The sequence below is a fragment of the Rattus norvegicus genome, chromosome 13, assembly GCF_021556685.1.
Source record: "Rattus norvegicus strain SHRSP/BbbUtx chromosome 13, alternate assembly SHRSP_T2T, whole genome shotgun sequence".
Taxonomy (NCBI): domain Eukaryota; kingdom Metazoa; phylum Chordata; class Mammalia; order Rodentia; family Muridae; genus Rattus; species Rattus norvegicus.
In genome coordinates this window covers 77,664,839-77,692,472 of record NC_141546.1, presented here as the reverse complement: position 1 = coordinate 77,692,472, position 27,634 = coordinate 77,664,839, and the positions used below count along the sequence as shown (strand labels likewise).

Genomic DNA, 27,634 nt, shown 5'->3' with positions numbered 1-27,634 from the left:
ATTTCCTGTGTTTCCCTAAGTGTGTTCATATCTTTCTTGAAGTCCTCCAGCATCATGATCAAATATGATTTTGAAACTAGATCTTGCTTTTCTGGTGTGTTTGGATATTCCATGTTTGTTTTGGTGGGAGAATTGGGCTCCGATGATGGCATGCAGTCTTGGTTTCTGTTGCTTGGGTTCCTGCGCTTGCCTCTCGCCATCAGATTATCTCTAGTGTTACTTTGTTCTGCTATTTCTGACAGTGGGTAGACTGACCTATAAGCCTGTGTGTCAGGAGTGCTGTAGACCTGTTTTCCTCTCTTTCAGTCAGTTATGGGGACAGTGTGTTCTGCTTTCGGGCGTGTAGTTTTTCCTCTCTACAGGTCTTCAGCTGTTCCTGTGGGCCTGTGTCTTGAGTTCACCAGGCAGCTTTCTTGCAGCAGAAAATTTGGTCTTACCTGTGGTCCCGAGGCTCAGGTTCGCTCGTGGGGTGCTGCCCAGGGGCTCTCTGCAGCGGCAGCAACCAGGAAGACCTGTGCCGCCCCTTCCGGGAGCTTCAGTGCACCAGGGTTCCAGATGGTCTTTGGCTTTTTCCTCTGGCGTCCGAGATGTGTGTGCAGGGAGCAGTCTCTTCTGGTTTCCCAGGCTTGTCTGCCTCTCTGAAGGTTTAGCTCTCCCTCCCACGGGATTTGGGTGCAGAGAACTGTTTATCCGGTCTGTTTCTTTCAGGATCCGGCGGTGTCTCAGGCGCAGAAGTCCTGCCGCTCCTGGGCCCTCCCCCACGGGAGCCCAGAGGCCTTATACAGTTTCCTCTTGGGCCAGGGATGTGGGCAGGGGTGAGCAGTGTTGGTGGTCTCTTCTGCTCTGCAGCCTCAGGAGTGCCCACCTGACCAGGCGGTTGGGTCTCTCTCTCACCGGGTCTGGGAGCAGAGAGCTGCTCCTACTACTTTATTAAAACCACTTTGTCTCCTGTCAGTGATCACAGAATTCACATAGTTCATTATAAAAGTATAGCTTAAATAAAATCATGCACTATCAAGAAGACAAAGAGCTGAACGAGACTTTGGAAGATCACACTCAAGGAAATTAACATTAATCCAGTGCAAAAAAAAATCTCCTGTTCAGTATCAAAATACATTTGAAGTAGAACCAAAACGGTTCCTTTGAGCGCTCCTGCACAGTTTTGAAACTGTGCTCTAAAGGATAACCCTGTAAATGGAAACCCTTCAAAGGAAATTTTGTTTTTTAAAAAGTACTAAGCTTCAGATATTGCATTTTTACTTTAATAAAAATACATAAAAAATTTGGGAGGAAATAAGTTCAGCTTAAAAGCATTTTTTTTTATTTTTGGGGGACTACACTTTTGCATACACATATGTGTTCTAACATCTAGATCTTCCAAACTGAGCTCATTGAATGTGTTTAAAGCAACCCCTTAGTGTCTGTAGTATTAGAAATCACATTAACTCTGCAAGAGAGACACGAAAATATACAAATCTGCAAAAGACACACATTTACATGCGAGTTCACCGGGAGTCAGTTTACTTGTACCAGGCAAAGATGTCTCCCTCAGCAACCTCAAAGCTGGCATGTGACAGACGGTACAAAGAAAGAGCAAATGGCCCACTGCCAGCAGCAAAGACTACTAAGAGACAAAAACAGAGAAGAGGAGCAACTAAGAGGAAGACGGAGAGAAGCAAAGACTCCAACAAAAGCAATGGCGACCTCCTAGTCACATAGAAGAATTAAGCCACTCTCAATAATACCTTAGATCTTAGCAACAAGAGCAATGCCTGAGGCCAGGTCTGCTAGTGCACACCTGCGATTCTAGTGCTGGGGAGATGGGGCAGAAAGACTAGGACCTCCAGGTCAATCTAAGCTACATAGTGGATATGAGAACAGTCTGGGTTATATGAAATGCTCTGTCAAAAAAAATGAAAATAATCCATCATTAACATCAAAAGAACTATGAGCTATGTATTCCGAGGAGCAACGTATCATTGCACCCAAGGAACAAGAACAGAATATTCTAAAAGAGCAATAGAAAAGAAGCTTGCAGAAAATAAAAACGGGAATGAAAGAAAAGTTCAGGAATCCTACAGAAAATGAGACCAAAGATAAAATGATGAATCATACAAAACCTAAGAACAGGGTACGTGGGAAGCATAGCATGGTTTTTAATTGTTTCATTTTGTCCTTGTTTTCAGTCAAATCTAGAGCCTCACACACACTGGCCAACCTTTTATTAGATTCCCTTGGAAATTGGACAGCTGAATAAGAGAGCTTCCAGAAGAAGAAATGGACAATCAGAATAAAATATCAATAACACATCTCCACCTCTCAACACACACACACACACACACACACACACAAACACACACACACACACAACTGAAAGCCTAGTTTGCAAAGGCTCACAGAAAATCTTGCACAATGAGTTAAAAATTTCTCAAGCTAGGCTCCCTAGAATTCTGTTTCAGGCCTGTGAAGCTTCTAAGTCCCATTACAAGTTAACAGTGAGCTGTCCAGGTACAAGAGTCCATCTCAGAGAAGCCAGGGTTGGAGATGTGAATTGGGAGATATTTGCATAGGGAAAGTATTTGAAGCCAACACACAAATGAATCAGTTGGTGAAGAGTTGTGCAGATACAATGGCTGATAGCTGTAATCTCACACTTGGAAGACTGAGACAGGAGGGTTGCTTCTACTACACAGTCAGTGCTGGGCCAGCCTTGGGTTTTTCTTCCATATACTTCCTCCCAAAATCCCAGCATAAACACTTTGTTCAGTGCTCAGGGCTACCCAGATTTTTTAAAATACATACATACATACATACATGCATACATACATACATACATACATACATACATAAGCCAAAAGAACCTCAGATATATATTTTTAAATGACAACATGCAATTGCAGAAAGGTTCTCTACATATGTACATCCTATCCTATAGCACGCACGCATGCACACACACACACACACACACATACACACACACACACTTGCATACAGGACAACATGTAGAACAGAGAACAAGAAAGGGTAAATATTAGGTGACAGGGAAAGACTGGATGCAGGCGATGAGTACTTGAATCATAGAACAGGATATAAAACTAATTTTTCCTGCTTTTAATTCTGCCCAGATTTTAATATTAACAGCATGAGTTATTCTGAAGGACAGTGGGACAGTGGAATGTTCCACTCAGACAGGACACATGAACATTAGCAAACAGCTCCTCCTGCTGGCCTGGGTTTTAACGATGCTCTTCAAAAGTCCTGGGACAGGCTTAATGGACAAGCCAGAAGAACCGCAGATGACTCCTCAAAGCAAAACAACTGTTGTATTCACAGACCATGCTTATCCCGAAGAGATGTCTACCACTGGAAACTGTTACTATGTGTTCAGTATTTAATGGGAAAGCCCACCCCCACTTTCTAAAGACCATTTGCCATGTGAAAGAGCTATATCAAGTCACAATATATTGGCACATTGGTTCCAAGATGAAATCAGTTGAGAAATTAACTTCAGAAAGACTAATTTGGGATCTTATATTTCATGAGGCAAGACACGGATTCTTTGGAGAGAGATGTTCTCTACATACTAAGGATATTCTGCACCTACCTACAAATAGTTTGTTGGGGAAAAATATACTCTGCTAAAGATTTTTAAGACATCATTCCTACCAACTCTAGTAGAAAGGGATTGCATGACTGAATGCTGAAGGTAGCCATCTTGCTTACTGTCACCCCGAGAAATGTATCCAACTTCAGATAGCCTTAGGTAGCTGGAGCCCTTTAGAGAAAGTGAATACTCACAAAGAAAGTAGGAGATGGTATACATCACTGGATGGCTACAATAAATTTGTAACAGCAATATGCCTTACAATGTGGTTCTGTGCATTGGCTTATGGCATAAGTCATTAAAAGTGATTCTAAGAAGAACCAACATAGCCCTGTGTGAGGGGACAGGCATGTGATGGAAAGACTGAGAAATCTTCCCTGGGGAGCTGGAGATGGCTCAAAGCTTATGAGAGCTTGCTGCTCTCGAGGAGAACTGGAGTTCAGTTCCCAACACCCACATAATGGCTCACACCTGCCTGAAACTCCAACTCCAGGGACCCAACAGGGGATCTGGCCTTTGCTGGCTCTGGCATGCATTTGGTACACATAACTCATACAGGCAAATAGATAAACACCCAAAAGGAAGCCAAGAAAGAGATCACCCTTGAAAGTTACTTTTCTTGGGTAAATTTTCAGGCCAAGTTTGCTGCCTGCAGATAAGTGGTCTGGAGGATCCGTACACCGTGACGATCATTCTGCAGACACACACAAAAGCATCTGGAGAACTATGAGAGCCCAATTCTCTCCCACGTGATTTCCTGAAATACCTTAAGCCTGGAAGAGTCTCTGAGCTCAGGATTTCAATTTACTCAGCTACTAAGAATTAATGGAAGAAAAGGAAGAGGAAGAAAAGAAGGGATCAGAAAGGGAGGAGAAGAGACAAGAACTTCTGTGAAGTGTTTTCATTTTTGCATTAGCAGTAATGTGGAGAACCCTTCTGAATACTCTAGTTTCCGCCTCTGAAAAACCTGAGTAAATGAGCTAACATGCTTATTTATTTTATATAAACCAATTCAGTAGGCAGCTACACACTGAAGATGAACGAATGCAATAATCTCTATTCTCCGAGTGCTGATATTCAAGTGGAAATTAAACACATCACCACGACACAAACAGTGACAAGTGTGAGATAGGCTTTGCAGGGATCATACAGTGGGGACCATCCTATGAGCTAACTGGGGAAGTGAGCCTTCAAATAGAGACAAAGGAGAGATAGTTGCTCTTCGGATGCCGACTGGAGGAGTAAGGGTATTCCAAGCCAAGGACTGTAGACGAGAAGTCCCTGAGCAAAAGATAGTGTGTCACATTGCTGAGGGGCCGGATAACAAAGTGTGGAAGACCCAAGGTTAAGACCAAGTAACAAGACTTTAGAGGCCGTGGCTATCGCTTCTGACTTGATCTAAATGTAAAAGGAACATGACTTAATTCGTGTTTCTAAAAACTTTAAGTACTACAGAGTATTTTTCAAGAGCATCATACTAAGGTATGCTTGATTTAGGATATAACTCACCCACTTAAGGATACAGTTTGACAAATTTTATAAATTTACTTAGTTGTCATCCATCAGTGCAGTCACCTCTAAATGTGTCCGGTGTCCTGGACGCCATTCTCTTCCTACACTTCTCCCCAAAGCAACCACTGATTTGATTTCTAACTCCATGGACAGGGCTCAGAAGTGGTTTATGTGATCCCAGTGTGGGAGTGTTGAAGTGTCGGAATGTTTAAGGGGTTGGGCTAGTAGCTGGCAATCGATCATGAGGTCTCAGGAATAATTATCGTACCACAAATTGAGAGACATAAACAGGTAGATGGATACGAGAGTAGCGTCTACACACAGGAAGGTAACAGCATAAGCCCACACTCAGAACAGCACCCCTATTCTAAGACGCATTCTTACAACAACGCCGATAAAGGAGAATGCAACAGTAGACGGTGACCAGGAATGGGAGGCAACAGGATGTCACTTGCTCTAAAGAACATCAGGAGGAGCATGAAAAGCAGAAAGCCTTTGTTCAGAGCTCCTGAGGAAACTGTCCCTTCAAAGACCCTGAAAACATAAATGAGTAACATTATACAGACTGAGCAGGTTATATCTAGGAAGATATTTGTATATACATGTCTATGCACGTACCCACAATTAGTGAAAAAGAGGCCATAAATAAGAAAAGAAGAGGGAAAGAAGGAAGAAGGGAGGGAGGAAGAAGAGAGGGAGGAAAGGAAGAAAAGCAAGCAAGGAAGGAAGAACGGAACAGGAAGAAGGAAAAAGGAAGGAATGAAGGAACAAAGGGAGGGAGGGAGGGATGGGAGGTAGGTTGGAGGAAGAAAAGTGACAGGCAAAATTGTGTAATAATATTATAATCAACAAAAAGAGAAAAGAAAATCTAACCATCAGAAATTTCCTAGGAATTCAAACCAAAGAACAAAGTACACAGGAAGTGACCATCCCTGTTCTCCCAGGAGATCCCAGGGCTACAATCATTGTTGGGTTTCTCAAGACAAAATAAAATACATCCGTGGTCCTTTCTGCATCCACCTCCCCCGTCTAGTTCAAGATCTCCAGACTCATTGATCTCCACACCTGTACTCCCTTCAGCTGCCAAAAGCATGCATTAGTTTCCCCTCCCATGTACAATAAATCCTATCTATGGGACACTAGCCACAGCACTGCTCAATCCACCTCTTCCAATACTAAAATCTGGGCTGCTTGTCCCTTCTACAAAAGGTCACAGGACTGGGGAGACAGGTCTGTTGGTAAAGCATTTGTCTGGCAAGCATGAGGACCTGAGTTCCATCCCCGGATCCCCTACCCTTTTGAGACAGATTCTCACAAGGTAGCCTGGCTGTTTGAAAGCATGTGGTATAGATCAGGGTGGCCTCAAACTCAAAGATCCTCCTGCCTCTGTTGCCTGAGTGCTGGGATTAGCGTCATGCACTCCCATGCCCAGCGTTTCTTGCTCTTTAACTGCCTGCTGCAGTGCCATGTCCCTCTAATCTCAGTGCTGGAGCCATGAGACAGGAGACTACCTCGAGCTCATTGACCAGGCAGCCTGATTGAAGAGCTCTGAGTCAGAAACAGACCCTGTCTCAAAAAGAGACCTGCAAACATACATATGTACAAATACCCAAACATATGTATGCACCTGCACAGTTATAAAAAAATCAGAAAAACAAATGGCACATCCACACACATGTACACACGCACACATACTATACATTCTCTCATATAATTCAGATCATCCCTATATTGACTTACAATACCAAATGTGATACACACAGTATATAATTGTTGTTACACTACGCTGTCCAGCAATAATGGTGTGAAAAAGCATGTTTGATACAGGCTCCATTTCTAAAAGACGTCTTTGGCCCATCACTGGTTGTGGATGCCCCTGGTACAGAGGGCCAAGTCATCTCAAGGTTCTTAAATAAATCCCTCGGAATTGCCTGAGGGGCAGTGGTAATAAAAGTATCTTTTATTATAATGAGGTCTGCACAGAGCTACTAAAACCCTTAGAAATCTCTAAGCGATGGTAGCATCTCATTCCTCCTAAGAACCTGTGGTGGTTTGTTATGAGGTGGTTTGAAAACAGCCTCCATACACTCATAGGGAGTGGCACTATTAGGTGTGGCCTTGTTGGAGGAAGTATATCACTAGGGATGGGCTTTGAGATTTCAAAAGCTCAAGCAAGGCCTGATCATCTCCCTCCCTCCCTCTCTCCTTCCCCCCCTCCCTTCCTCCTTTCCTCCTCCTCCTTCACCCCCCCCCCACCGATGCCTGCAGATCCAGATAAAGAACTCTCAACTATCTCTCCAACCATATCAGCCTGCATGCCTCCTTGCTTCCCGCCATGAGAATAATGGTCTAAACCTCTTAATTGTAAGCCAGCCCCAATTAAATGTTTCCCTTTATAAGACTTACTGTGGTCATGGTGTCTCATCTCAGCAATAAAACCCCTAACTAAGCCTCTGGTCCACCTGGTCTCGGTTTATGGGAATAGGACAATTTAGGAGTCTTGGTTTCAAGGACAGAGTTACTACCCTAAACAGCAAGTGGTTAGAGGATTAGGATGCTCGGCTTCACTCAGCAATGTCCAGGGGTGAGGGCAGGGCCCAAGGTCAAGGTCCAGGCGGAGTCTTTACGAGCTTCTAATTGCTGGAGACTAGGCTTTAGAAGGTGGTAAACCTCTGAAGACATCGGAAGCCCTGGCCTCTCTCTCTGATGCCGATCCATCTCCCCTTCTCACTCCCTGTGTCTCTTGTAATACACGTTATTACAAACATTACAAAACAACAAAGCATTTCCCTGGGCTTTGTGAACCACTTTAAGCAAATTAAACAGACAGAGGGAGGGAGTCGCGGAGACGCCCCATTTACAGCAACTCACTCAGTGAACCCGGCACAATGCAGGGCTTTCGCCTGGCACCTGAAGGGGAGAGGAGCTCATGGAATTGCTTTGCTTGGTGAGGGCCACCTGAGCCTGCTCAGTCTTTGCTCCGAGATGGAAGAGGCGTATGCTCAGGGGAGCCTAGCCTGAAGAGCAAAGCTTGATGACTGAAAGGCATTGTGGGAATTAGAACGTAGTCAGCTTTCCCCGTGTGGGCAGGGCCTGCGCCACGTCCACGGGAACACCCCTGCCTGCCTGTGCACTTCTTTCTGGGTTCAGACTCTTCTGGTCTCTAAGTTGTCACATTTTGTTAATTTGCAGTCTATCAGCAAAATCAGATCATCTTTTTGATAGAAGCACAAAACAGTCAGGGTGGTTTGTCACTAATGGAGCCTGGCACTTGTCCAAGCTTAGCAGGAAATTTTCCTATTAGAATTATCTTTTTGTAAATTGTGTGAATGTTTGTCTCTGCTCTCCTTCACCTCCCTAAAGCACCTTCGGCTTGGTTTAATAAAGAGCTGGACAGCCAATAGCTAGGCAGGGGAAGATAGCTAAGACAACTGAACAGAGAGAAACAGGAATTCTGGGTAAGAATCGGGTGCCAGGGATTCACCAGGCAGACACGGAGGAAGAAACAGGTGATATAGAGGGAACAAACGGGGCACGGGGCACATGAGAGCCACTGTAAATGGGCTAAGTAAGTTTCACAAGCCTGGGAACGTAAGTTAAGGCCTACGTTTTCATTATTCGGGGCTGGTGGGTCAAAACAGGCCTGCGATAATTTCCCCTAGTTTTTCCACTGCCAACCAACACTGTAATAGCAAAAGCATGGTGCTGTGTAATCTTTTAAAATCTGAGTGCTTGAGTTTATATTTTTCCTATCCAGTGAGGCCCGAAATTCAGTATATAGTATAGACAGCCACCAAGATGCCATCTTTGCTTTTGCAAGAAATGACTTTTAAAAAAAAAAAGAAAAAGACAACATGTTATGGTTTGTATATGCTAGGCCCAGGAAGCAGCATATTAGGAGGTGTGGCCTTGTTGGAGTAGGTGTGGCCTTATTGGAGAAGTGTGTCACTGTGGGCGTGGACTTTAAGACCCTTGTCCTAGCTGCCTAGAGTCAGTCTTCTCCTAGCAGCCTTCAGATGAAGATGTAGAACTCAGCTTCTCCTGCACCATGCCTGCCTGGATGCTGCCATGCTCCCGCCTTGATGATAATGGACTGAACCTCTGAACCTGTAAGCCAGCCCCAATTAAATGTTGTTCTTATAAGAGTTGCCTTGGTCATGGTGTCTGTCAACAGCAGTAAAGTCCTCACTAAGACACAACACTAAGACTGTGTCAAGTTTGAGCTACATTTAAAGTGCTATTGGCATGTTAGAGAAAGAGAATCAGAGAGATCTTCACAAAGCTGGGAGGAATCAGTCACAGTTTTATTGGTGGCAAAGGGGAGAAATTCCAAGCTAGAGACAGCTAGAGAAAACTGAAAATCAAGTCTAAGATGACTGGGGTAGAGAAATATAAAAAGTTAAAAATAGGTTGGCCTAAAAGCCAAATTCTAAAACTTCACACATCTTGTTAAGTCCTTTTGGGCCTAAGGTAATTTCATTTCCTCATTCCTTAATCTTTGGTAGCTCTGGTACTCAGCACACGGAAGCAGATGATTAAATATTTGTTACACAAAAGCAGATGTGCGATGTTACATTCACTCGTGCTGAGTCAGTTGTCAGTTGGCCTAAATAACTGCGAGGAACCCTGACAGCAGGACGAGGCTGCAAGTCAAGAAGGAAATTAGCATATGACTTATGCGTGCTGCTCGATGAGCTCATTAGATGATTCCAAAACTGTTTTCTCAATGTTCCTACACAGAGTCAGATGGTGACAAAGGCAAAGCTGATCATCTTCAAAGGGAAAAAACCGCAGTTATGAAAATAAGAGTATGTTCACTTCAGAAAACTCTAGACACACGTCAGAGCTATGATAAAGACTACTTAAGTCCCTGATGTCACAGTAGCAGTGTCATTTCTCCTGTGTCAGAAAATATGACTGTAGTGACGTGGGTTTTCTACTGCACATATACTAACATCCCTTCGCTGAGCTGGTTTTCTGGTTGGACATGCAGACTCATGCCATATATTCATTTCGCTTCTGGAAATATATCTTTAAATGCATCCCTGATGTGTCCTAAATAGTCTTTCAAATCCCACTAAAGATGTATAGAAGAAGTTCAGAAAAGGCATGCCACATTAATGTAAAATAGCTTATGAATGGAAATCTCTGCTTCTAAAACGAACACTGCAACTCACCACATTCGCAATATATTTTCAGTCAAAATTCCAACTGAATTTGGAGGAGCTGTAAGAAAATGTTTCTAATGCATACAAAGAATAGTAAAGATTTTGAGTAGGTTATTGTGTGGGGGGGCATATATGAGGATATGAAAGTGGGGGAAAAAGCCACTTCAAAGAAATAACTGAAAACTAGCAGGACACAAATAGAGCAGCAGAACAAAGGGAGTCCCAACAAGGCCTCAAGCACACAGTCTTCATATATCACAGGGGTGCCCTAGCCTATTCGAAAGGCAGATATTTAGTAAGGGATGTGAGAACTGGAACACAGGACACCAAGAGTCCTGCTACACCTTGTAAGTTGCAAAATTGGTTGTAATCTGAGAGGGAAACCTCTGTGGCTAAGGGGCACTGTGAGAGAGTACCACTGGGTACTCGGCAGAGATAAGGAGTCTGGTGGAACAGCCTGAAAAAAGACTACCAGTAGGTTTAAAGCATGAAAAGAAATTGTTTTTCAAAGGAGAACATCATAAAGCTAGCTGACAAGAAACAGCTGAGAAAAATACACACAACCTACCAGGAGGCACTTTGGAGATGGAGAAGGGAGGACCAGGAAGTCAAGGTTAGCCTTGGCTACAAAGTAAGTTCTAGACCAGACTGAGTTACATGAGAGCCTGGCTCAGAAGGAAGAAAAAAGAAAAGAAAAGAAAGCCACCATGTCTAAAAGTCTACAGTTATATAGAAAATACAGAGAATTTCTATTAATAAATAAATAAATCAGAAAAGGCAATGAAAATATTACACTGGGAAAATCACAGAAGCATCTGATATATCATCTATGAAAACTGATTTTTACACACTCTAGTAACCAAAAGCATACCAGTTAAAACAGCAATCAGAGAACAGAGCCGTGGTGACACAGCCCTGTAATCCCAGCACATGGGGGATGGAACAGAAAGGTCGGGAATCACAAAAAAAAAAAAAAAAAAAAAAAAAAAAAGAAAGAGAGAAAGAAAGAAAAGAAAAGAAAAAACACCCTTGACTACATCATAAGTTCCAGACTAGCTTGGAAAAACGTTAGCAGTGAGATACCGCCCATAAACACTTCAAGCTTTCACACTACCAAGAATTGCCATGGTTTAGAAGAATGGGTACTGTCAGTACTGTACTTCTAAACTGGGTGTGGCGGGTCAGCCCTTTAACATCAGCACCCTGAAGGAGGAGGGAGGGGGATGTCTATAAGTTTGAGGCCAGGGGAATGTTTATAAGTTTGAAGTCAACTGAGTCTACAGAGTGAGTTCCAGGACACCCAGTGCTACACAGAGAGACCCTGTCTCAACAACAAAAGAGGTAATTGTGGTTTGCCCCAGTGTGAGTGACGTTATATTGGGTATGTTTTAGATTTAGTTCAGTAGTGTGTTTCTAAGCCAGAGAATTTCAGCTGGCGCATGTCCTTTCGAAAAAGACTTCCTTAGAAAAGGAACTAAATGACTTCAATTCTGTGGGGTTTAGAAAAAGCAAATAGGAGGAGAGATGTAGTAAAAAGGTAAGTAGCCTATTAAGGTGATAAACTCTAATACACACTTCACATTTCAGACTCACAAACGTTATCCAGGTTGTGTCAACTGATAACATCAACGCTGTGAGTTTTCCAGATTCATGGTACTTTTTTTTCAGACAGTGTCCTATTGTGTAGCCCAGACTGGCCTTGAACAACACTCCTTTCTCAGCCCCCACGTGCTTTTACAAGCGTGTGCCACATCCCAGCTCCACTACACACTTGCTGGCCCACCAAACATATCATCGAATGTTCCTGTCAGTGAAATGATAACTCAGTTTAAAATGATCCCGGTTCCTTGCAGGGTGGTGATAGTGCAGGTGGATCTCTATGAGCTCGAGGACAGTTTGGTGTACATAGCAAGTTTCAGAAAAAAGAAAAGTCTCAAAAACCAACCAAATAAATGAAAGACCCTTCTTCCTAAAAGGTTTTTCAAGTTTTTCAGGAGAAAATGCCCTACAAAATATTCTAGAGAAGCCACAAAAGTCTTTTTCTTAGAATCTCAACTTTCATTAATGTAAGAGGAGGAAACTATCACTTACATAAATATAATTATTATTTACCTCAAGAGATAGGTTATTTGATTAATAATCTCACAGAGTTATAAAAGGATCAATGTAAAAGCATGGTATATTCAATTAATAAACTAAGAGAATAGAAGAGCATAAAAGCATTACCTTAAAAATTGTTATAAATTAAAAATGCAAGTATCAATTTTGATTTGCATTAGGGGCCCATCTATATTTACAATATATGAAAAGTGGAAATTGTGTCAACTATGTAAGAGTTTACTTTAAAGCAATACTAGGGGCAAACATTATGTTTAATTTTAAATTAACTGTATAACTGATGATAGGTTTCACCTCTTCTTTAAAAGGGTTTCCTTTCCCACACTTTAAGCTTTTCATTGAGTGATTCAAATTATCTTAACTGTAAGCACATTTTCTCCCAGCTTTCTATAATGAAAAAAACAAACCAATAAAACCCAGACTGAGTAGAGAAGTCTTTGAGAGCAGCAGGGTAAGAGTTCAGTCTCGGTGTTTCGGTTGTGAGCCTTTAAGAGCTGATGCATCTCTCCAGCTCAGTACCTTTTTCATGAGTTTCTAAGATGATTGCTTCAGGCTGACAAGAGATGTCTTTCTCATACCCCCCTTGAGACTTCCTTACAGGAACAGAAAGAGACGCACTCATGGACAACAGTTGGTGGCCTGCTGTGCTGGTTTTCCTCTTAAGTGTCAACTTCTATGGGGAAATACACTCACATATACACTCAGAGACACTCACAAAACACTCACATACACACATGTCCACATACATACTTACACTCATGTACATACTAACGTAAACACATAATCACACATACACACTCTCATACATACACTCAGACACACACAACACTCACATACACACACATTCACATACACCAACACTCAAATACACACATTCACATACACCCACTTATACTCATATACTCGCTCACACACACACACATATTCACATGCACACACACTCTCACACACACACTCACATACTCACACATACACACATATTCACATATGCATACTAGCACACACAATCAGATGCTACATTCTAGTTTAGACACAAGCACCATCCTTACACTCACAGCAGGCTATTTTTATACACAAAAAGCCCACAGAAAACACATAATAGTTTCCTCATCCTCTCTGTTTCTCCTCCTCTCTCTTCCTCCTCCTCTCTTCTCCTCCTCCTCCTCCATTATAAGGGATGAAACACTGAAGAGAACGAGAAAGTAGATAAACTAATTTAAGAAATTGTGTTTGAAGTTGTTTAGGGATACAAGATATCCAAACTATTAAACCCTCAAACTGGAAAGCTGGTTCTTGTTTGAAAGTCGTGGCCACACAATTTTCTCTTTCTGCATCCTCTAGAAGAGCATTACTGTTCGCCACAAAGCTGCCTTCCCCAGCTGCCAGCCCCATTACCTTCTGGAGAAGAAGCCATAGTTCACTAATGAATTGCCTCAAAGGTAATGACTGCAGTTCGTTTGTGTCATCAAAGTTGACCCTTGGGACCTCACGGCACTTCCTGGAAGCACATCTAAGACATTTGCAAGAGGTGAGTTTAGGTTAGCTGAGGACTCCTGGGAATTTTACAAGTCATTTTACGTTGAATCCTGGAGTCAAGCTCGATTCTGACATAGACGGAGTTTGCAACAAGAGCATCAGCAGATGAACAGAAGTGCTGAGCTGAGCTCGTGCTTCTCAAAAGGGAAGCCAGGCAGCAGCATCCTAAGATGCTCTGGAAAGAGAATTAGATTTTGACACGTGCATTTCTTCCTCTCACTGCCTGCACAGCAACTTGCAAAAGCAGGAGCGGTTCTGGTGCATGGTGATTAAGAGGACAATGGTTCTTATTTATCTAACTGTCCATAAGCACCAAACTTTCCTCCTGCCATTAGGGATCCCCCTGCCTACAGTCTTAGACTTCCGGGTGTTTCTGTGATGAGACCAACGTTCTTCTCACCGGACCTCACTCAGAGGCAGATGCTGGAAGTACTTTCCAGAGTTACCTTGTTATAAAAACCCAGTGAATGTCTGTTTCTCATTTCAACTTCCAGCCAACTATCAAAAGTAACCCTACCTGTCCTGGAGATGTTGTCCAGTAGTTACGATCACACACGGCTTTTCCAGAGGACCTCAGCTGAATTCCCAGAACCTTCATCAAGTAGCTCAAAACTGCTTGTAACTCAGCTCCAGGGAGACCCAACACCTCTGTCCTTGGCAGGGACCATCACTCATGTGCACAAACTGCCACACACCTCCCTCTCAACATAATAGAAAAATGGAGGCAGCCTTGCTAGAGGTGACTGAACAGGAAAGGAGGACTGTTTTTCTTTTTTTTCTCAGGAAAGTTTTGATTGTTCAATGGCATGTCCCCAATCACTGCTTTTCAATCAAGTCTGTGTGCTCCACTAGCAATGTGTTTTTGTTTTGTTTTGCTTTTGTTGTTTTTTTTTAACAATATCAGCAAAACCTGTGTCCCCGGAATTGAGTTCGCCATTGCATGTATTCAGACTAAGCACTGAGTCTTCCTGAGCCTTCTTTATGTCTGAGCCACCTCAGAAAGACACTGCCCTCTCCCCTCAGCTAATCCTGGGTGGAAATGTTTTCCCAGACCTCCCCAGGTGTGTGCTTTGGTTGACTTTTGATCCAATCAAGATTTGAGCATAAGTCTGCTTTGTAATAACACTTTTTAAAAAAATATTTATTAATTTTATGTATGTGAGTACACTGTTGTTGTCTTCAGACACACAGGATGAGGACATGGGGTCCCATTACAGATGGTTGTGAGCCACCATGTGGTTGCTGGGAATTGGACTCAGGACCTCTGGAAGAGCACCAGTTGCTCTTAACCACTGAGCCATTTCTCTAGTCCATAATAACACTTTTTAATAGCCAATACTTCAAAGCAATGTCAAGTGGACAGTTACATTTAAAGAAAGTAAAGCTATGTTAACATTCCAGCAGGACAAAGGACACACTAGGTGTGAAGAGCAGTGTTTCGTGATGGGATCTGTGCTCCGAGAGACACAATTAGCATCCCTTGACATTTTGCCACATTTGGTGAAGCTGGAGAACAAAGTCAACTACATAGTAAATATCTCAGCAACAGGCAGTACCAAGGAACGGGCAGGGCCTTGGTGGCAGTGAGCACTTGCAGGATAGCGCCTCCATCAGTGTTAGATAGTAGCTGAAGGTTGTAGCCACTGCAGAATACAGCTTATGCCCAGAAACCTGCTTAATTCCTACTTAGGCCATAGTAGTACTTGTCAATAAAAGCTTTACACTTTCAATAAGTTTGCGAAATTTATGGCACTCTAATCCTACATATAAAGTCTTAAACCTGGAAGTGGTGCCAGTACCTTAAATCCCAGTACTCAGGAGGAAGAGACTGAGGCAGGAGGATCTCTCCATATTTGGTGTCAGTCAGGGGTACATAGTCAGCTCCTGTCTCAAACACAAAATTGTTTTAAGCATTATTTGTTTACTTTCAAGCACTTGGTTTTCTTGCCATTCTCTTTACCTAAAGGAAATTGGTACTGTGGAGTCATCAAGGAGGAGCTAAAACCTAGCAAGTGATCTTTCTGGGATGGTTCCACCATGGACTGTACAACTATGATGGAGTCACTCTTCTAGGCAAGACTGAAGAGATTACATTTGGGGAAAGATTCCTGCTATGGATATGCTTTTCCTGTAAGCAGATCTCTGCAGAACAATGAGGATGTACTGTCTTGTAGTGATGCTATATAGACAAATAGATGATTTCTTAATTCTTAATGATGATTCTATAAGAATTACTAAAATTATACTAGTGATTATTAAGCCTCTTGTAATAGGACTGCTATTAAGTCCTGATATTAAAACTGCAATGAGAACTCTGTCAGTCTTCAAGTGTCATGAGTTAATTGCTTCTGAGATGGAAAGGGGTATTTCCAACTAAGAACACATTCCAAGAGGTCACAAAGTGATTAATCAAAGATCATAAAAAAGGAACTAACAATTTATTGTAGGTGCAAGGACAGAAGATAAAATATTAACTGGATTTAACTACACAAAACTTCAATGATAACTAAGTTGTGGTCTTTAACCCTACATGAACATATAGAACTAGTGACAGATAATAAATGTCTAGTCTTAATGAATACATATGTAAACATTCTGTCATAAACTTCTGATTCAATTTATGATTTGAATTTATCTTTTAGTGAACATGTGATCTATTCCCCTAGAAAAGGTATAAGGAACCAGGAACAATGAGACTGCAAGGGCATTACCACATCAGAGCAGAAGGAGCGAGCAACATAGGAAAGAGAAGGGGAAACTCAAAAAGAACTTACCGATTAAGAGAGCAATACACAGAATGCAGAGAGATGCATGAATGATGATTTAAAACAGTGGGTCTCAACCTCTGGGTCTTGAACCCTTTGGGATTGGTATATCAGATATTCTGGGTATCATATATTTACATTACAATTCATAACAGTAGCAAAATTGCAGTTAAGAGATAGCAGTTAAATAATTTTATGGTTGGGATCACCACAACCTGAGGGACTGTATTATAGGGTCACAGCATTAGGAAGATTGAGAATCACTGATTTAAAACCTCAGCCTGTAGCTCGAGCAGCTCAGGGAGCTGAAGCAAAAGGACTGTGAATTGAAGGCCAGCCTGGGTTAACTAGAAAAACCTGCCTAAGAAGTGAAGAAGAATGAGTTTAACCCCTTGAGTGCTCATGCTGTCAGAAAAGCATGTTGCTACCAAAGTATTTTGGTACTTTTTGGTTTTGTTATGCTGCTGGGGAAGACAGGTACTCTTGAGGACTTCAGCCAGATGCATATGATAAAGTCTTTATGCCTGAAAAGACTTCTTGGAAAATTTTATTACCGCTATATATAATATATAAATATTGATTTAGGAAAATGTGACTCATACATTCATTTTATGTTTTGATCACTCAAAATATAAATTTTGAGTACTGACTATATTTTCAGAAAAGTAACTATTGTAAGCAACATCAAGAAGTCTTCGTGTTGGATAACTCAGCATGGAACATGCTATAGTTCAATTTAGTATTCTGAATAATAAATCTAACTGCTGTGTTTTATGGTATTTATTCTGCTTGCATCTGCTTAATTACACTGGTGCAATTTAGCCTTTTGTTCACTACTACATCATGCTGCCAAAAGTGGTAGCAATTGCTGTATTTGGTTAATAGAACTGTGAGACCATGTTGTCTCAGGAAAGAAAGCCTCTGTCTTTAATATGAAGAAATCATGTGCTTATCTACCATTACCAGGTGAAGTTAAAGTAATTTTTCAGTCTCTCTCATAAAATGTACACAGTTGGTGATTTAGAGAGTGGTGGTATTGTTTTGGGTTTGGGAAGTGTAGCCTAGAACTCACTGTGTAGACAAGTTTGACTTAGAATTCAGAGACCTGCCTGCCTCTTCCACTTGAGTGCTGGGGTTACGTGTGCATTATCTGGGAATTTGTTTAACCCCTCAAGTGTTCATGCTGTCAGGAAAACATGTTGCCTCCAAACTAAAATATATCCTTTGTATATAAACATAAAACATAAAAACATAAAAAAGATTATACATCTGTAGGATGATGTCATTATGCAGCAAGGCGGGTCCAGGATAAGGGGAAGCCTATCATTGGATGAGAAGGAAGGGTAGGCGGGGAGAAGTCTAGGAAGGAGAGAGGGAATCAAGATGGAGACGAAGGAGCTGGATGATCCAGACCCAGGTGGACTAGGTCAATTTTATCTTGTCTAGGTGGGCGGTTTATATCTTCATTAATTGGCAGTGAATTTATTGTGTGGATGTATTGTGGGTTGAGAATTTAACGTATACATCTGATTGTTGGGTTACAGTTTGCTGGGTCTTGATTTTACTGGGTAGTTGGGAGTTTCTACTTTAACTACCAGGGGGCGGTTGCTGGGAGTGTGGGCAGAGCCCGTGGCAGGGAGCCACAATAGGCCAGCCACTGCTGGACTTCTAGAACCATGATTTTACTGGGTAGCTGGAACCAGAGAGCTCATGGCTAGCAGAGAGCCGCCGGAAGAGATGCTAATCTGAGATAAATTAGTGATAGTTCCAATGGCTTGTTGGAACCAGAACTAGTGACCGCCAGGGTATGCAGAAACCCGATCCGCCATTTTTGGTTTGTTGGTGGTGGTGTGGTTTGTTTTTCTTTTTGTTTTTGTTTTTACCTCAGTATACATCAACTCAACTACCTTGAAGCACACATGTAGTTGGTTGATTGGTTTAGCTTTGTTTTGAGAAAATTGTTTTGAGAAAGGTCTTGCTACGTAACCCAGGCTAGCTTCAAATGTTTGAGTTTCCTGTCTTATCCTGCCAAGCACTTAGATTACAGCCCCGAAATCCATACCAAAACAGCAAAAGTGTTTAATTATTTTACAAATTGGAACAGAAAGTCCATTATAGTTCTGAGGAGTCCACCTGGATGACTGCTGAGGGCACAGAGGCTAATTTTCTCATTTTCCAATAAGGACACGCGAGATAAGAAATGTGTGTTTCGGGAAAGGGCGGCGCAGATCTTCCTGGTTGCTGCCGCCGCGGAGAGCTCATAGGCAGCACCCCACGAGCGAACTTGAGGCTCGGGACCACAGGTAAGACCAACTTTTCTGCTGCAAGAGACCTGCCTGGTGAACTCATGACACACAGAGGCAAAATTCCTCTAGGACCGGGCACTTCCTGTGCTTACCGGGAGTCCCAAACCCAAGGATCCTGGCCCGCAGCAGCTCTCTGCTCCCAAACCCCGTGGGAGAGAGACCTCACCGCCTGGTCAGGTGGGCACTCCTGAGGCTGCAGAGCGGAAGAGACCACCAACACTGCCCACCCCTGCCCACATCCCTGGCCCAAGAGGAAACTGTATAAGGCCTCTGGGTTCCCGTGGGGGAGGGCCCAAGAGCAGCAGGACCGCTGCGCCTGAGACACCGCCGGAACCTGAAGGAAACAGACCGGATAAACAGTTCTCTGCACCCAAATCCCGTGGGAGGGAGAGCTAAACCTTCAGAGAGGCAGACACGCCTGGGAAACCAGAAGAGACTGCACTCTGCACACACATCTCGGAAGCCAGAGGAAAACACCAAACGCCATCTGGAACCCTGGTGCACGGAAGCTCCCGGAAAGGGCAGCGCAGATCTTCCTGGTTGCTGCCGCCACGGAGAGCTCATAAGCAACACCCCACGAGCAAACATGAGCCTCGGGACCACAGGTAAGACCAACTTTTCTGCTGCAAGAGACCTACCTGGTGAACTCAAGATACAGGCCCACGGGAACAGCTGAAGACCTGTAGAGAGGAAAAACTACACGCCCGAAAGCAGAACACTCTGTCCCCATAACTGGCTGAAAGAAAACAGGAAAACAGGTCTACAGCACTCCTGACACACAGGTTTATAGGACAGTCTAGCCACTGTCAGAAATAGCAGAACAAAGTAACACTAGAGATAATCTGATGGTGAGAGGCAAGCGCAGGAACCCAAGCAACAGAAACCAAGACTACATGGCATCATCGGAGCCCAATTCTCCCACCAAAACAAACACGGAATATCCAAACACACCAGAAAAGCAAGATCTAGTTTCAAAATCATATTTGATCATGATGCTGGAGGACTTCAAGAAAGACGTGAAGAACTCCCTTAGAGAAACACAGGAAAACATTAATAAACAAGTAGAAGCCTACAGAGACGAATCGCAAAAATCCCTGAAAGAATTCCAGGAAAACACAATCAAACAGTTGAAGGAATTAAAAATGGAAATAGAAGCAATCAACAAATAACACATGGAAACAACCCTGGATATAGAAAACCAAAAGAAGAGACAAGGAGCTGTAGATACGAGCTTCCCCAACAGAATACAAGAGATGGAAGAGAGAATCTCAGGAGCAGAAGATTCCATAGAAATCATTGACTCAACTGTCAAAGATAATGTAAAGCGGAAAAAGCTGCTGGTCCAAAACATACAGGAAATCCAGGACTCAATGAGAAGATCAAACCTAAGGATAATAGGTATAGAAGAGAGTGAAGACTCCCAGCTCAAAGGACCAGTAAATATCTTCAACAAAATCATAGAAGAAAACTTCCCTAACCTAAAAAAAGAGATACCCATAGGCATACAAGAAGCCTACAGAACTCCAAATAGATTGGACCAGAAAAGAAACACCTCCTGTCACATAATAGTCAAAACACCAAACGCACAAAATAAAGAAAGAATATTAAAAGCAGTAAGGGGAAAAGGTCAAGTAACATATAAAGGCAGACCTATCAGAATCACACCAGACTTTTCGCCAGAAACTATGAAGGCCAGAAGATCCTGGACTGATGTCATACAGACCCTAAGAGAACACAAATGCCAGCCCAGGTTACTGTATCCTGCAAAACTCTCAATTAACATAGATGGAGAAACCAAATTTACACAATATCTTTCTACAAATCCAGCACTACAAAGGATAATAAATGGTAAAGCCCAACATAAGGAGGCAAGCTATACCCTAGAAGAAGCAAGAAACTAATCATCTTGGCAACAAAACAAAGAGAAGAAAAGCACACAAACATAACCTCATATCCAAATATAAATATAACAGGAAGCAATAATCACTATTCCTTAATATCTCTCAACATCAATGGCCTCAACTCCCCAATAAAAGACATAGATTAACAAACTGGATACGCAACGAGGATCCTGCATTCTGCTGCCTACAGGAAACACACCTCAGAGACAAAGACAGACACTACCTCAGAGTGAAAGGCTGGAAAACAACTTTCCAAGCAAATGGTCAGAAGAAGCAAGCTGGAGTAGCCATTCTAATATCAAATAAAATCAATTTTCAACTAAAAGTCATCAAAAAAGATAAGGAAGGACACTTCATATTCATCAAAGGAAAAATCCACCAAGATGAACTCTCAATCCTAAATATCTATGCCCCAAATACAAGGTCACCTACATACGTAAAAGAAACCTTACTAAAGCTCAAAACACACATTGCACCTCACACAATAATAGTAGGAGATTTCAACACCCCACTCTCATCAATGGACAGATCATGGAAACAGAAATTAAACAGAGACGTAGACAGACTAAGGGAAGTCATGAGCCAAATGGACTTAACAGATATTTATAGAACATTCTATCCTAAAGCAAAAGGATATAGCTTCTTCTCAGCTCCTCATGGTACTTTCTCCAAAATTGACCATATAATTGGTCAAAAAATGGGCCTCAACAGGTACAGAAAGATAGAAATAATCCCATGCGTGCTATCAGACCACCACGGCCTAAAACTGGTCTTCAATAACAATAAGGGAAGAATGCCCACATATACGTGGAAATTGAACAATGCTCTACTCAATGATAACCTGGTCAAGGAAGAAATAAAGAAAGAAATTAAAGACTTTTTAGAATTTAATGAAAATGAAGGTACAACATACCCAAACTTATGGGACACAATGAAAGCTGTGCTAAGAGGAAAACTCATAGCGCTGAGTGCCTGCAGAAAGAAACAGGAAAGAGCATATGTCAGCAGCTTGACAGCACACCTAAAAGCTCTAGAACAAAAAGAAGCAAATACACCCAGGAGGAGTAGAAGGCAGGAAATAATCAAACTCAGAGCTGAAATCAACCAAGTAAAAACAAAAAGGACCATAGAAAGAATCAACAGAACCAAAAGTTGGTTCTTTGAGAAATTCAACAAGATAGATAAACCCTTAGCCAGACTAACGAGAGGACACAGAGAGTGTGTCCAAATTAACAAAATCAGAAATGAAAAGGGAGACATAACTACAGATACAGAGGAAATTCAAAAAATCATCAGATCTTACTATAAAAGCCTATATTCAACAAAATTTGAAAATCTTCAGGAAATGGACAATTTCCTGGACAGATACCAGGTATCGAAGTTAAATCAGGAACAGATAAACCAGATAAACAACCCCATAACTCCTAAGGAAATAGAAGCAGTCATTAAAGGTCTCCCAACCAAAAAGAGCCCAGGTCCAGACGGGTTTAGTGCAGAATTCTATCAGATCTTCATAGAAGACCTCATACCAATATTATCTAAACTATTCCACAAAATTGAAACAGATGGAGCACTACCGAATTCCTTCTATGAAGCCACAATTACTCTTATACCTAAACCACACAAAGAGCCAACAAAGAAAGAGAATTCCAGACCAATTTCCCTTATGAATATCGACGCAAAAATACTCAATAAAATTCTGGCAAACCGAATCCAAGAGCACATCAAAACAATCATCCACCATGATCAAGTAGGCTTCATCCCAGGCATGCAGGGATGGTTTAATATACGGAAAACCATCAACGTGATCCATTATATAAACAAACTGAAAGAACAAAACCACATGATCATTTCACTAGATACTGAGAAAGCATTTGACAAAATTCAACACCCCTTCATGATAAAAGTCCTGGAAAGAATAGGAATTCAAGGCCCATACCTAAACATAGTAAAAACCATATACAGCAAACCAGTTGCTAACATTAAACTAAATGGAGAGAAACTTGAAGCAATCCCACTAAAATCAGGGACTAGACAAGGCTGCCCACTCTCTCCCTACTTATTCAATATAGTTCTTGAAGTTCTAGCCAGAGCAATCAGACAACAAAAGGAGGTCAAGGGGATACAGATCAGAAAAGAAGAAGTCAAAATATCACTATTTGCAGATGATATGATAGTATATTTAAGTGATCCCAAAAGTTCCACCAGAGAACTAAAGCTGATAAACAACTTCAGCAAAGTGGCTGGGTATAAAATTAACTCAAATAAATCAGTAGCCTTCCTCTACACAAAAGAGAAGCAAGCCGAGAAAGAAATTAGGGAAATGACACCCTTCATAATAGACCCAAATAATATAAAGTACCTCGGTGTGACTTTAACCAAGCAAGTAAAAGATCTGTACAATAAGAACTTCAAGACTCTGAAGAAAGAAATTGAAGAAGACCTCAGAAGATGGAAAGATCTCCCATGCTCATGGATTGGCAGGATTAATATAGTAAAAATGGCCATTTTACCAAAAGCGATCTACAGATTCAATGCAATCCCCATCAAAATACCAATCCAATTCTTCAAAGAGTTAGACAGAACAATTTGCAAATTCATCTGGAATAACAAAAAACCCAGGATAGCTAAAACTATCCTCAACAATAAAAGGACTTCAGGGGGAATCACTATCCCTGAACTCAAGCAGTATTACAGAGCAATAGTGATAAAAACTGCATGGTATTGGTACAGAGACAGACAGATAGACCAATGGAATAGAATTGAAGACCCAGAAATGAACCCACACACCTATGGTCACTTGATTTTTGACAAAGGAGCCAAAACCATCCAATGGAAAAAAGATAGCATTTTCAGCAAATGGTGCTGGTTCAACTGGAGGGCAACATGTAGAAGAATGCAGATCGATCCATGCTTATCACCCTGTACAAAGCTTAAGTCCAAGTGGATCAAGGACCTCCACATCAAACCAGATACACTCAAACTAATAGAAGAAAAATTAGGGAAGCATCTGGAACACATGGGCACTGGACAACTTTCCTGAACAAAACACCAATGGCTTATGCTCTAAGATCAAGAATCGACAAATGGGATCTCATAAAACTGCAAAGCTTCTGTAAGGCAAAGGACACTGTGGTTAGGATAAAACGGCAGCCAACAGATTGGGAAAAGATCTTTACCAATCCTACAACAGATAGAGGCCTTATATCCAAAATATACAAAGAACTCAAGAAGTTAGACCGCAGGGAGACAAATAACCCTATTAAAAAATGGGGTTCAGAGCTAAACAAAGAATTCACAGCTGAGGAATGCCGAATGGCTGAGAAACACCTAAAGAAATGTTCAACATCTTTAGTCATAAGGGAAATGCAAATCAAAACAACCCTGAGATTTCACCTCACACCAGTGAGAATGGCTAAGATCAAAAACTCAGGTGACAGCAGATGCTGGCGAGGATGTGGAGAAAGAGGAACACTCCTCCATTGTTTGTGGGATTGCAGACTGGTACAACCATTCTGGAAATCAGTCTGGAGGTTCCTCAGAAAATTGGACATTGAACTGCCTGATGATCCAGCTATACCTCTCTTGGGCATATACCCAAAAGATGCCCCAACATATAAAAAAGACACGTGCTCCACTATGTTCATCGCAGCCTTATTTATAATAGCCAGAAAATGGAAAGAACCCAGATGCCCTTCAACAGAGGAATGGATACAGAAAATGTGGTACATCTACACAATGGAATATTACTCAGCTATCAAAAACAATGACTTCATGAAATTCATAGGCAAATGGTTGGAACTGGAAAATATCATCCTGAGTGAGGTAACCCAATCACAGAAAGACATACATGGTATGCACTCATTGATAAGTGGCTATTAGCCCAAATGCTTGAATTACCCTAGATGCCTAGAACAAATGAAACTCAAGACGGATGATCAAAATGTGAATGCTTCACTCCTTCTTTAAAAGGGGAACAAGAATACCCTTGGCAGGGAATAGGGAGGCAATGTTTAGAACAGAAGCAGAAGGAACACCCATTCAGAGCCTGCCCCACATGTGGCCCATACATATACAGCCACCCAATTAGACAAGATGGATGAAGCAAAGAAGTGCAGGCCGACAGGAGCCAGATGTAGATCTCTCCCGAGAGACACAGCCAGAATACAGCAAACACAGAGGCGAATGCCAGCAGCAAAGCACTGAACTGAGAATAGGACCCCCGTTGAAGGAATCAGAGAAAGAACTGGAAGAGCTTGAAGGAGCTCGAGACCCCTTATGAACAACAATGCCAAGCAACCAGAGCTTCCAGGGACTAAGCCACTACCTAAAGACTATACATGGACTGACCCTGGACTCTGACCTCATAGGTAGCAATGAATATCCTAGTAAGAGCACCAGTGGAAGGGGAAGCCCTACTGAACCCCCAGTGAACTAGACTGTTGGGGGGGGCAGCAATGGGGGGAGGATGGGGAGGGGAACACCCATACGGAAGGCGAGGGGGGAGGGGGATGTTTGCCCGGAAACAGGGAAAGGGAATAACACTTGAAATGTATATAAGAAATACTCAAGTTAATAAAAAAAAAAAAAGAAAGAAAGAAAAGAAAAGAAATGTGTGTTGCCGTAAGGACTGGAACTCACTGGTAGAGAGCTCGCCTAAGACATAAAGCTGGGGTCCTATGCCCAGCACCACAACAATAAAAAGAAAGAAATCTTAGAAATGGGACTTGCTTGTGGCCACCAGACTGTGAGCTCTTTTCTTCCATTAGCAGCAATTGCACAAAGTCATTATTTAACAAACGTGTGCTGGATTTATACTGTAAACAAAGAAAAGAAAGGATGTGATCACTCCTATGTTAGACACACTCTAGAACAAGAAGCCATGCAGGGAAGGTTTGTGCTTGCTAAGCACCATTCGTTAAAGCCATAGGTAAGGGTAGTGCAGGAGAACTTGGAGGTGAGTCTTGGAGGGGCAGTTAAGGAGCTCGTAGGAGCCTTGTGTGTGTGTATTGGGGCCCCAGGAGAAGAACCATGCTCTCTCTTTCCCACATCCACCTCAGACAAAGAAAGCTATCATCAGGAACTAAATTGGCCTTTTGTTTTAAAGTTTACCTCATGTATATGAAAGACTTACATGTATGTGCACCAGGCTGTTGGATTCCTCTGGAACTGGCCTTGTGGGTGGCAGTGAGGCAGAGTGTGGGTACTTGAAATCAAACAAACTCAGGTCTTCTCCGAGAACAAGTGCTCTTAACACTGAGCCAAGTCTCCCCCCCCCTCCAGTACTGCTCTTATGCTTCCTCTCTGTGAAACTGTAAGAAACACTGGCCTGCTATTCAAACTTCTGTCTTAGTGCTGCTATTGCTGTAAAGAGACACCATGATCATGGCAACTCTTATAAAAATATTTTATTGGAGCTGGCTTACAGTTCAGAGGTGTAATTCATTGTCATGGCAGGAATCATGGCAGTGTGCAGGCAGACGTGGTGCCGGAGAAGGAGCTCAGAGGTCTACATGCTGACGCTCAGGCAGCAGGAGACTGTGCCACACTGGGTACAGCTTCAGCATGTCTGACCTCAAATCCTGCCTCCATGGTGACACTCTTACTCTAACAAGGCCACACCTCCTAATAATGCCACTTCCCGTGAGCCAAGCATAGAAACACATGAAACTACGTGAACCATTCCTACTCAAATCACCACAACTATCCAGACTGTAATATTTTGTTATGGCAGGTCAAGCTGACTAAGGCAGAAGGTTTATGAAATGAAACATTTCTAAAAGAAGGTGAAGAAAAAGTAAGTTGTGAAGTCACAAAGAAAAACCTTTAAAATATTTTATTATGAAATTTTTGTTTAATTCATGAAATGAAAGACTATAATAAACTCACAGGCATTCATAGGCTCACTTGGAACAATTATCAACATTTGACCATCTTATTTCATGTGTTTTCTTACTTAATTTTTTATTTTTATTTGTTCATGGAATTAAGTTTTTAGATTTTTTACCTTTAATTATGTATTTGTGGGTGTCTGGGGGAGGTATATGCACATGAATGTGTGTGTTGGGGACGCATATTCACATGAATGTGGGAGTCTGGGGGAGGTATATGTATGTGAATGTGGGTGCCTGGGGAAAACAGAAAAGAACATCAGATCCCTGAGCTAGAGTCACAGGTAGATGTAAGCTATGCAATGGGTCATTGTTGGGATCCAAAAGAGTTCTCTGTAAAAGCAACAAGTCTCGACTGCTAAGCCATCATTTGGGCCAAATGGGATGCTTTTATAGCAAAATCAAAACGCTAGCATTTTACCTACAAACATTTCTATAATTATCTCTCAGAGATGAAGTTTTTTTTTCTAAACAACACACCCACATAAACTTTGTCATACTTCATAAAATTAAGGGTAAATCTTGACATACGCCAATGTCTAGACCTAGATAAGCATAAAATTATGTACACATAAATGAATCGAGTTTTCAAATTATAATCTTCAATAAAGCTAAGAATTCTAAAACATAAAAGACAAAAAGAAGAGATTTCAAAACTAAAATTTTCAACCTTCTTTTTTCTTCTGTTGTTCTGCAAATATAAATCTGGTACTTAGAGTCCGGAGAATAAAAATAGGTTGTGAATCAAAACCATTAATCATGTCCTGTTATTTTTAGTTATTTGTCTTTTCTTGATATTTTAACTCAGCATCAGCTCAATATATTTCATCATA

General features: G+C 41.8%; 1 long non-coding RNA gene across 6 annotated transcripts in view; it reads right to left on the bottom strand.

Moving 5' to 3' along the window:
* The window catches only part of LOC134481577 (uncharacterized), an 85,685-nt gene that overhangs the window by 37,089 nt on the left and 20,962 nt on the right, over positions 1 to 27,634 (bottom strand). The window contains exon 1 of one of the 6 annotated variants that reach the window (XR_015636109.1): positions 7,988 to 8,130. The exons of the other annotated variants lie outside the window; for them this stretch is intronic. This is a non-coding gene — a long non-coding RNA (uncharacterized LOC134481577). Of the gene's footprint in view, positions 1 to 7,987; positions 8,131 to 27,634 lie in introns of those variants that run through there. 6 annotated transcript variants of the gene reach the window in all.